Source organism: Camelus bactrianus, chromosome 31 (assembly GCF_048773025.1).
Source record: "Camelus bactrianus isolate YW-2024 breed Bactrian camel chromosome 31, ASM4877302v1, whole genome shotgun sequence".
Lineage (NCBI taxonomy): Eukaryota > Metazoa > Chordata > Mammalia > Artiodactyla > Camelidae > Camelus > Camelus bactrianus.
The window spans coordinates 19,587,199-19,599,446 of NC_133569.1; positions in this window are offsets into that span (position 1 = coordinate 19,587,199).

Consider the following 12,248-nt stretch of genomic DNA (forward strand, 5'->3'; position numbering starts at 1 on the left):
TGCCTTCCTTCTGCAAAAGGGAAAGGCTGATACCATCTCTACAGGCTGCCCCTCCAGCTCTGTGGGTGGCTTTCGCCCACATCGCACCTTCCGGCACCACTTGACCTTGAAGTGCTTGTCCAGAAGCGCTCCATTAATGATGGAGCAGAGGCCGGGAATGGCCCCCAGACCTGTGCCAGAAACTCCCCACGGCCAAGGTCGTCCCCTCACAGAGAGAGAGCGAAGAGACAGAGGGCATGCTGGCACCCAGACCTCCCATAGCTCAGAATGCCCGGTCCCGATTCAGCCACGAGATTAACCCCACTGCTTGATGCTGAAGAACGGAGTCCTCAAAAGACGCACTTAAAGAAAATGTCCAGGCCCTGAGCTCCCCTCCCGTGAGGCAGACAGAGCTACGGGAAGTCAGCAGCGCTCAGGCGGTCCGTCTGAGGTTGCACAAAGACAAAAACCATTTCTGTGGTTGAGATTTGCTACAGTGGACTTCCATGTGCTGAGTTCTCACTGTGTCTCACCCTCCCTGCTAGAACGTCTCCGTCTCTAATAAACCTCCAAGAGACGGCCACGGGGAAGCGTGATTCATCCAGTGCCTCTGCGTCCTGGGTCTCAGCCATAAGATGCGGGTAGTTTCACAGATGAGCGAGCCAGTCTCCCTTTCCGATTTCATACAGGCGGTAAGTGGCAGAGTAAGAATGTCAGCCACGTCTATCCCCTGCAAAGCCAGTGCTTTTCAGGATGCCACACTGAACGAACAATCCCAAGCATCTATCTCTTGTCAAGATTTATGATTCAAAGCAGTTAGCAATCCCATGCGGGAGGGAGGGCACAGCTCAAGCTATAAAGCGTGTGACCAGCACACGTGAGGTCCTGGGTTCAATCCCCAGTTCTTCCTCTAAAAATGAATAAGCCTAATTATCTGCAGCCTCCCCAACCCTGGTCAAAATAAAATAATTAAAAAAAAAAAAAGCAACCCTATTTGGGTGACAGGAACATAGAGAGGAAACTGGAAATAGATAATTCTTAAGAAACAAAAGTTTCATTAGCATTAAAAATCAGTATGTGTCCTAGACATACCTTTTTCCTAAAATTAGCTCTGATTCCATTAGGGTTGTTAAATATTAAAGGTCCCTTCTAGCTCTGAAATGCTCTCTTCCTAATAAAGAAACCTGACTTCAACAATGTACCCCAGGCAAAGAACACTTTATCTGAAAAGAGTAAAATAAAATAAAAAAAAATTTAAGTCAAGCTAATGAGTTCTCTCCTATTTTGCAACAAAATATGTTGGTTCTCTCATTTCTGTGAAGCTTAGTTTAATTTCCCAAGTGGAAATTAAAAAAAAAACAAAAAACGAAGTCACTTTTTTTTGGAGTAAAAATAATGGCTTTATTCAGCTAATTTGTCTTCTGGGTGTGTACACGGACAGGACAGTATGAGTAGGTATTTTATTCGAAAGAGAGAGTCAGTTAACTAGGAGATTAGATGATCTCTGGGGTTTACTAAAAAAAAAAAAAAGGCAATTTCAAGGACTTTTCCTCGAGCTGTTTTCTCCTACTTTTGCAATTCATATAAGTTTATGATCTAGCCATTACGTATCTGAAGAATGCAGAGAAAATTGTTTTATGCTTCTGCACAAGGGTTTTCCGAATAAATTCTGCAGAAATTTCATACTCTGGCCTAAAAGCAAGCCTTGAGAATTTAATCTACACCAGTTAATCTACACTCCAGAGACATGTACCTAATTCCATGGGTATCATCTACTTTTCGAAGGAAAATGAGACCTGGGACTTGGAGACGCAGCTGTAGGTCATCAGAGCCTGACAGCCTGTGGCACATCTGCCTTTGGCGTGATGTTTATACTCCGAAAGACTGGAGTGAGAACTCGGAATCTTTTCCATCCTGTCTTTAAGGAAGAGAGAGAAAGCCAATGGTGAGACAGCTGAGAACACCCATTTCCCCCCCATCCCTTGCTTAGTAAGTATCTGGCCACTCAATTAACTTTCCCACCTCCCTTTCATTGTGTTGTCTCAGGGTAAGACGGGAACAAAGGAGACAATACAGCTGCTATTAACAATACTAGGAACACATTTCTCTCTGATCCAGAATAGCTGTTATTCACATGGAGGTTAAAATTCATCAGGATGAATATTTAAAAACCCAAAGGTCTACTTTTTGTTCTCTATCTACTTCAAACTGACATTTTCATCTTTGAATATTATGTATGATTATGCGTTCCATTAACATTGTTTTTGTAACTCTGCAGTGTAGAAGTAAGTAGGTTGACACAGGAGGATCCAGGCAATACGCTTTGATATTCATATTTACTAGCTTATGAGTGAGAAGTATCAATTAAGGGAGATATATGATTTTAAAAAGCTAATTTAAATCTGAGGGTAACGGATAAATATTTGACTGTACTAATTGGAGACCTCATTACTTTTCTTAAGGCAATGTATGCAAATGTGCCAATTCTCCATAGAGTTAAAAGCAAATGCTTTTCAGGAAGAGAGACTCCAGGCATACATTATCAAAGTAATTTAGTAAAACAAAACATTCTCACATACATTACAATGGCTTATGTCAAAGACATTAGAAAGTCACAGAATACGGCTGACATGTATGTAGCTCTATACTTCTAAAAATATGCACCTCGTAGATTATCTCTTGTGATCCTGGTGACACTGATGCAGGAAAACGGATGTGGGGCGTGAGGAGGGCCGAGTCCCAGGTCTCGGCTGAGCCCCTGGGACGTGCCCTGCCAGGTGTGGGTCCTTGGCTTCGCGCAGGGAAGAATTCAAGTGCGAGCCACCGTTGAGTAAAGGTAGATTTATTTAGAGAGATACACACTGCATAGAGTGTAAGGCAAGAGAAAGGCCAGGAGAGAGGTGTGGGAACTGGGTGTCAGGTTAATACAAAAGTAGGTGCGCACTCCATACACGGAGTGCGGGCCCATCTCCAAGGGGACAGAGCGCAAAGGGCCACTAGGCGTGGTGTTGTCACTTTTTATGGTCTCAATAGCTTCACATGCCTCCAGGTGGGATCGATACAACTGCCCTGGAGAAGGGGCTGGGATTCCCAGGAGCTGGGCCACCGCCCATTCTTCGGGGCTGTCACGGCGCCTGCAGGCATGTTACTTGATCACCTGTTACAATGAGCATATAATGGAGCTCAGGGTCTACTGGAAGTCAACCCTCTTAATCCTCAAGGCCCACTAGGAGGCGAATCTTCCACCATTTTGGTGTTAAATTGCTGTCACGCCTTGAGTGGCTGTGCCCTGCCCCCTTCCATCCTGTCTCAACGCTTTGTGCATTAGTAAGATAGAAATTATCCTTACGACGTAAGCTATGAATAAGGAAGTTTAGAAAAAGTGACCAAGCCAAGGCATGCAAACCAAAGCACCTAGAATTCCCATAAAACAAACAGAACATGTTTACAGGCATTGCTTCTTTACAGGCACATCATTTTACTGTGTTTCCTTTTATTGTGCGTCACAGATACTGTACTTTTTACAAATTGAAGGTTAGTCTGCCAGTGACATTTTTTTCAACAGCATTTGCTCACTTCTTGTCTCTGTGTCACATTTTGGTAATTCTTGCAATATTTCAGACCTTTTCCAGCATCATTCTGTTTGTTACCGTGATCTGTAATCAGCGATCTTTGATATTACTGCCACGAGAAGTCTCAGATGATGGTTAGCGTTTTTCAGCAATAAAATATTTTTTCATTAAGATATATATGTTTTTTTAGATTTAATGCTATTGCACATTTAATAGACCACATTATAGTATAAATGTAACTTTTATATGCACTGGGAAATCAAAAAATTCAGATTCAGCAGGCAGAACACCAACCAAGACATAGTTGAACTCAACAATCAACAGAATAGAGTTGACACATGTAGAATCCTTCAACCAACAACAGCAGAACACACATTTTCCTCAAGCTCACGCCTGACATTCACCGAGAGAGACCATGTTCTAGGCCGTAAAACACACCTTAACAAAGTCAACAGAACAGAAATCATACAATGTCTGCTCACAGGACACGGACTAGAAATCACTAGCAGCAGTAAGAGAGGGCAGCTCAGTGATTGTTTAGGACCTGGGTGGGCTTGGAGATGGATCGAGAGGAACGGGTAATGGAAATGTTCTGTATCTTGATTGTGGTTGTGCTGACATTTGTCAAAATTCGTTGAAATATATCCTTAAGTAAGTACGTTTTATTGTATGTAAATTACACCTCTGTAAACTTGTATTTAAGACATAAGGACAAACGTAGAAAGGGAACTAGAAACTGGAGAAGGATGCCTTCTATATGCTCAAAGGATGGGTGGATGTCTGCAAACATCTGTCCATCTAGTGGTCACTGTCCCTCATCACCAAATCCTCAGGGGAAAAAAAAATTCGAGAGACACAGAGACAGACCTTGGGCTGCTTACAATGTTTCAACACAAAATGCCACCTGCTTAATACTGGGATTTCAGTGGTCAGGATAAATGAGCCATTATTTGCTCACTGTCTCCTAGAGGGTTTCATAGTCTAGCTACAGTCATTTCCCTTCTACAGGAAAGGCCAGCTAGGGACGGAAGAATAAGTTATTTGTTTCCAACAGCAGGTGTCACAATTGCCTAACAAAAGGGAAGCAAACTGGAAGGTTTCTTACTGCCGAGGAGAAAGGCACTCATCACCTTGACATGTGGCTTTAAAGTACACGCAGCCAATGTCATTAACACGCTGTGACAATTGACATGGTCATGATAAATGACATGGTCCATTCTCGCCATTGACAAGCAATGTACAAACTACAGCACTGACTTAGTAATAGTCATGGAGGGGGAAAAGGAACACTGCCTCATCAAATGTGTGTGTGTGTGGAGGGGTAAGATATATACAATATAAATACATATATATATATAAATATCCATCTATCTAGACTACAGTATCCCAACTTCACAAGTGTTAGAATGTGAAAGAATGTTACCCTTAGCACCAAGGAAATGCGGTAACTAACCACTATTTGCAAGTGGCTGGTGAGTCCCATCCCCACCACCGCTTCCCAGTTTTTCTCTCAGACATCTGCCCGGTTCAGTTTCCCTCGCAGAGTCTACTACTGGAGGGTGCCTACCAAGTCCCAGCACACCTGCTGGCTGATGCTTTAAGAAAACAACAGAGAATTTTGAGGCCACGGGGCTTGGGGATGGTGAAGGATGGTCGTGCGCACGGGTATTTGCTGATGGACACAGGAGGCAGTGCCCTCCTTTCCGTTTGCATTTTTGGGGTGGTTAAGAGGGAAATATAGAATTCTCTCTGCTTCTGTTCTGTAAATAAGTTCTCAATAGCTCATAATAACCTATATAAAAAAAATATATGTATAACTGAAACACTATGCTGTACACCAGAAACTAACACAACATTGCAAATCAACTATACTTCAGTAAAAAAAAAAATTCTCTCTGCTGTCTGTAATAGGACCCCGCAGCAAGTGACTGCTGTTTTTGGTTGTTTGTTTGTTTGTGTGTTTACTTGGCCCACAGTAGGAGCTTGAAAAATACGGGAAAATAAGCCAGCTAACAGTCTCTGCCCAGTGACCACATGACCATCTCCACCCTGACGACAGACCGCGAGACACTGTATCTCCCAGCGCCCAGTGGAAGCGTTTCTCTTTCTTTGCCCACATTCTTAGGGAAGCCTTTGCTGGGCCCACTGACATCCTTCAAAGTCCAGGGACCCCCATTTCTGGGCTCTTCGTCTGCCTGTGATCCCTCAACAGATAAAGCACATTCTTTACTGGGCGTGTTTCCCCTAACAGACGAATAGCCCCAGGCAATGCTATTATCAGAGCCATAAACCCCACCGCCCTTCACGGACCCCAAACCTCCCACCTCACCTGCCACCAATCAGAGCCTTGTGCACCAGCCGATCAGACACCTTGCCACCAGACCTTATAAAACACCCCAACAGCCGGCCCTCGGCGCTCACGCAGGCACCACTAGTCTCTGGCCCACTGTTGTCCATGACAGTGTGCCCCTAACAAACTCCTTTCTATCCCCATACTTTATCTCGTAAATTCTTTTACCAACCCCGCGAGTCACCATGTCACCAACCAGCCCCCACGGCGTTGTGTCCACAGCAGCCTTTATCTCTGAATATTGTGCGTTTGTATTTCTCTGTTTTTTGTTTTTTTTTTTAAGTAAATTAGCCCCTAGTTTTTCGTATAATACTTCTCTGTGGAACTGGGTTTCTTCTCTCTGCCACAGTCACACGTTCACATATGCTTGACCAGCACATCCCGAGACTGCAGCAAAGGCCTTCTCTGAGGGTCCTAAGGATTTACTAGGTCAACGGAGGATTTTGACAAGGGCTCCGCTGCTGTTCACATTGTGGCCACACGAGGGCGCACAAAGCCCTAGCTATGGTCCACGGCGGGGAAGGTCGGCTCTGAGCCCACAAAAAGTGGCCCTGCCTGAGCCTCTCTCTGAGCTTCCAGACTGCAGACTAAAGCCTCCTCGCCAGATCCTGGGGCCCTCTGCTCTGTTCAGCAAAGCTCATTGGTCCCAGACCTTCTGATGCAGGAGAAAAGTAGAAGAGACCGAGGTTCAAAGATGGGGGAAGGCAAGAATCCTTGCTCCAGGAGACCCCGCAGACCGCCTCCTTGGAGAGCCCCCCCTCCCTGGCCGTGTCACCAGGGCCTCGGGGCTGAGCAAATCCGCTGTGTGGTCCCTGTCACCCGGAGGAACTCGGCTCCTAGTCAGAGCGTTCCTGGAAAAGCGTCTCCTGCGGGGACTTAAGTGGCTTTCCTGGAAACTTACAAGGAGGGGCCTTGCAGATGGTTCTTAAATGGGAGTTTTAGGGAAGAACAAGGACCCGAAATTGAGGAAGAATATTTAATAGGTGATACAATGGCATCCTCCGCGTGGAAATAAAGCGGAGGGCAAGGGAACTGGGCTGGGTACGGGAAGATGTATCTAGTCCTCTGGGCGGGCATTTGCCCAAAGAGCGGAGCGCCACACTGTGGCAAGACGGCGGTACTGACGTTTGCTTTTTATACCCCTGTTCACTTCTTCCCAGTATTAAGTCCACAGTCAAGTTAGCTTTTTCAAAAAGCACTGTGGTTAGCCCAGCTAAGGGAAACTCAAGAAAGAAGCTATTATTTTTCATGACGGAAGATTTGTGTGTAACAGGGAAGGAGTACCTCTATCAGGAATGGTCGTGGGGGCTCACCAGACGGAAGTTGAGCCCAGCCCGGGGGCACAGCTAGGGGCTGTGTGCAGAATATTTGGAGAGTCATGCCTGTTTCCTGGAGGGCGGATGCAGTTCCTTATACGCGTCCCCTCTAAAGCTGACCTAACTGCGTGGTTCTAATTTGACGAACAGCACTGACCTTTCCAACTTGATTCTCCCTCTCAGTTTCTTCCTGTCTGTCCACAGAGATATTATCACCTACCCTCCACCCTAATTCTCTCTGCCTTCTCATGGCCCGTGGACTTTGCCAAACCTGAGAAGACGGCACCATTTTTACCCCCAAGATGGGTGGGTGGGGGGGACTCTCTTCCTCTTACAGGCTATCTTTTCTTGATGATTGTCGTTTGTCAACGAAGATGCCAAAATCCTGATTAATTTGACTTCAGAAATTGAAAGTTCTGTCAATTTGAGGCTGTCACCAGGTGGCAGTAGACTTGGAGAAAGCGGAATAACGGTAGCTGTAGCTCTAATATTGTGATATTTTGGTATTTGATGGTCAAAATGAAGCATGATTTTATAGTGACCTGGAGCGGACTGGTAGCCACCTAGAAAGGGTGTTTTTGGATCCATCCATTGAAAAGTAGATTTCTTCTCATTCTCCACCCTCACTCCCCCCCCCCCCCCGTCTCTTGCCTTTTCTCTTCTGGTGAGCTTTTTCTGACCGTCTGTTTTTAAGCCTCCATTTCTCTCTTAGAATTTGTTGACTAAGTGTGCGATCACAAGGAAGACAGAGAAAGGCGATGTAAAAACTGATTCCAACATTTCAAGACTTTCTGAAACATGTGTTTGAAAAAGAGGCTTTTTGGAAGAAATAGTGGCACATCCAGTCTCCAGTGTTGCATTTGCGATGCAAGCTGGGCTGCCGGCTCTGAGTCCCGGTGGCCTGTGGCTCAGAAGGCGAGTCCACGCACACTTGTGCCAAGGGTTCAGCAGAGTCGAGCTGAGAGTTGACACCTTCTAACTTAACAGAAAGGGAAAAAAAAAAAAGGCTGACAGTGTACTTTTCGGAGTAGAAGTAGGTAAGGGAGAAGGGATGTGATTATAGCATCATGGGTTATAAGCGAGAAGTGTTTCAAAGAGAGGAGATTTGTAGTGTCCTCAGGTGCAAACAGTAAGACACAGATCAGAGAAAGCGGGTGTCATCTGGCGGTGATGAGGCTGTCAGTGGCTTTGGGAAGAGGAGACTTAGTTGTGCACTAGGGTCAGAAACATGGTATCCAGGAGCTGCGGAAGGACAAGATGGTGGGGAAATGAGGCAGTGATTTAGACTCCTCTTTCTAGGTGTTACCTGAAATGGAGAAAATGTTCAGGGGACGTTCAGGATGGAGAGCAATTTCTTTCAAATCAAGGAAACCACGACGCGCTACAAGTCAATGGTCATTGCAAGAGGGAAGCAAAAACACAATACTACTGATTTGTATTGTTTATACAATGTGTCAATGTTAACATTAGTATCTTATTTTTAAATGATTAAGAATTCATAAAAATAGAGCAGTGAAACTAAATATTTAATGTCTGTCAAATGCACCCACAAATGTTGCAAAATGTTCTTTGGCCACTGCTGGTTCCCTGCTTCCTTCAAATTCAGGGAACCCTCCGAGCGGCCACCTCTGATGTAGCTGCTCAGGGAAGGTGTCATGCCCTTCAGGCCACGTTTAGCAGCTCTGGATGTCATACCCTGGGCCACCATCTCGGGCCGCTCCTTCTCTCTGGGCAGGGGCTCAGAGTTACCCGCAGTTTAATTTCTTTCCTTACTCTCAGTCAGACCTGGAAGAAAGACTCTTCTCTCTGCCTTCACCATGAAAAGTAGTTGCTTGCTAAGGGTGTTCCTCCCACTGGATCTCTGTTAAGCACCCCCGTTTTTAGAGGAGGGGAGAGTGGAGGAAAAGGTAAGAGGCAACTGGAAACAAAAGAGCAGCTTGGAGAGCTTGGGATGAGGTGTTAGAAATGGGGGAAGGTGCAGGAATGGGGCAGGGATGGAGCAGTGAGTGAAGAGAAGGCCAAGAATGATGACGGGAGATGCTGTTTGCTAAAGCCACTTAAGGAGAAGGGGTAAACGAGGAGGGGGGTTCTCTGATGAAGCCAACTTGTGAGCAGTCCAGAAGGGGGTGCACAGAAGAACAGAACTCAGGTGGAAGAGTTTACATCAGAAACAAGGAAAAGTCATCCTCCGAGGGCAACATTGGAGAAGGAGCAGATGGCCCAGGTGCCAGGGAGACCTGTCCTGGGAGACAGTGAAGCCAAGTTCCCCAAAACTGAGTTCCCCTGCTGAGTTTGTCATTAACTTCTCTGTCCAGAACTTGATCCCCACACCCCCCCCATTTTTATTTTTTGCCCCAGGATTTCCCTCAGGATTGAGGAGTATCAAAGAAAAGGTGAGGGGTGGAGAACTGAAACCAAGCAGGACCCTCTGGGGACGAAAGCCCCTCCGTGTCCACCGTTCCTTGTTGGTAGAGAAAGGCTTTAGTCTCCAAGGCCTGTCCCAGATTCCAAAGAGCAGACTCAAGTCATTGCTAATCAGGGAAGGGAAGGAATGCAGAAACAAAGGAAAAGTGGTCAGGCAAGAAAAGCGCTGATAACTCCACCACAGTTCAGTGATGTGACCCAGTCCTAGCTCCTTCTCAGGGGAGCACATAATAATCGGATGCAATCTTTGAGTTGTCCTGCAGAAAATAAGACCCCTGCCCAGGGAGACGATGGTGACCCCAAGCTGACCACAAGCACGTAGACCTCAGACTGGTTAGAACCAACAGTCTAATGATGATTCCTGAAACATCACCCTATTGCCTTCCCACCAACCAATCAGAAGAAAGTCCACAAGTTGCAACCCTCACCCTAAAAGCTGCCTTCCTAAAATCTCACCCCTGAAAGCCATGAAATGGTGACTGATGGAACTCCTGCGGGGTAATAACATCAAGAAAGGGAGGAAAAGGTATAAAAAGTTAGAAGAAGGTGCCGGCAGGGGAGCCAGTCACATCACAGGAATGGGCAAAAAAGGGGGTGTGTGAGAAAAGAAGGCAGAGACACTCATAGCAGGCAAGTGCCAGTTTCAGAATCTTAGCGGGAAGTCACTTCTAATAGATGGCATCCAAAGCATTTGAGACGCACCGAAGGATTGCTCAAAGAGGTGGGATGAAGATGGACTTCAGTGGTCCTTAAAGAAGTCTGAAATGCACAAAGTTAAAGATGTCTGAGCGATTGTTTCTGTTGCTTTTAAGAAGCAGAATGTAACACATTAAGGAAGTGGACACGGGGGACAGTTTAATTCTCTGACATAGATGGAAGGGTGTTGGGACTGTCTAGAGCCCTGAGAGGTATATTGAGTGATGCTGTGAACATCATAAAAAAGGAAGTGGATTGAGATGGGACAGATGTAGAAATGGAACAGGGAAGAACAAATCTGAGTCCACGTTAGGTCTCTTCCAGGTCTAACCCTGTGCCCCATTTCCTGGGCTTGGTCACGCTGGTTCTGCACCTTTTGTAAAAGAATGCTGCCTGTAGCCTGATGTATACAGGGCAGCCCATTCTCAAGGCTCTGACCTTGAAGGGTAGGACACTTCCATTCACATAGAGATAAAAAGTCGCGGAACACGGAAGTGGCTGTGGCCGGTTGCTGCAGACTTCTTCTTCTTCTTCTTCTTCTTTTTTTTTTTTTTTTTTAACATTTTTTATTGATTTATAATCATTTTACAATGTTGTGTCAAATTCCAGTGTAGAGCACAATATTTCAGTTATACATGAACATATATATAATTCATTGTCACATGCAGACTTCTTGATATTGGAATTCTTTGTTCTTGCAACATTCCCCTTTCTAGTATAAAAGGGGCCTGAATTCTGACTTGAGGAAGGTGCTTCTCCAGGACATTAGTCTGCCATTTCCTCGGTCTGCTGGCTTTCCAAATACAGTCGTTATTCCTTGCCCCCAGCTCCTCGTGTCCTGATTTACTGGCCTGTCGTGCAGTGAGCAGAACTGAGACAGGAGGGCAGGGGGCAGGGCACAGCCATTAAAAGAATGGCACAACAACTAGCACCAAGGTGGTGGAAGATTCAACTCCCAGTAGACCTTGAACTTCAGTACACACTCACTGAAATACAGCAGCATGCAGGTGCCAGGGCGGTTTCAAGGCTGACCATAAGAGGTCAAAGGGTGTGTGATGGCCCAATTCCTGGGAATCCCAGCCCCTTCCCCACAGTAGTTGGAATATTCCCCCCACTTGTTAGCATCTGAAGTTACTGAGCCCACAAAAACTAACAGCGACGTGACTTGTGGCCTCCTGCTCCCTCGCCTTCCGAGATGCCCTGTCTGTGGAGTGTGTGTCGACTTCTGCTTTACACTGAGCACCCAATTCCCACACCTCGTGGCCTTTCCCTCGCCTGCTAAAACAGCCGGCCCTCTGTCTATGGAGTATGTATCTCTCTAAATAAATCTACCTTCACTCAGCTGTGGCTCACTCTTGAATTCTTTCCTGTGTGAAGTCAAGAGCCCACACTGGGCGGGGCGCATCTCAGGGACTCGACCAAGACCTGGGACACGGCCATCTGTGTATATTCACGTTAGGGAATAAATGTAAATTATATTATGTATGTTCTGTTTCTCTGGAGAGCTCTGATATAAGTTTTAATGTCATTTATTTAATTGTAAATGTATACAGGTCAGCTTTTAGTAATGGCTGCTCGTACTATTCCGGACAATTCAACAAGCGATACTCACGAACCGGCGCTGGCCACTGGCTATAATCCTTGCAGCAGCAAGCAGTTTTACTACAAGAACCTTCTATCTGAGCATAAAGTAGGGAGAAATGTGCCTAAAGAAACCTTTCTTCCTTGGACAATGTGCGTGGAAGTTTGTATCACACCAGTGGACAGTGGGGATGCTGACAGGTCAGGCCATGGCTATCGGAGATACCAGCCATTTAGCTTCATGGTAACACTGGTAATGCCAAACCCACTGTCAGTATGAGGGCAGTGCAGGAGGAGACAGCCAGCACCGGCAAGCAGGGCGTTCTGGAA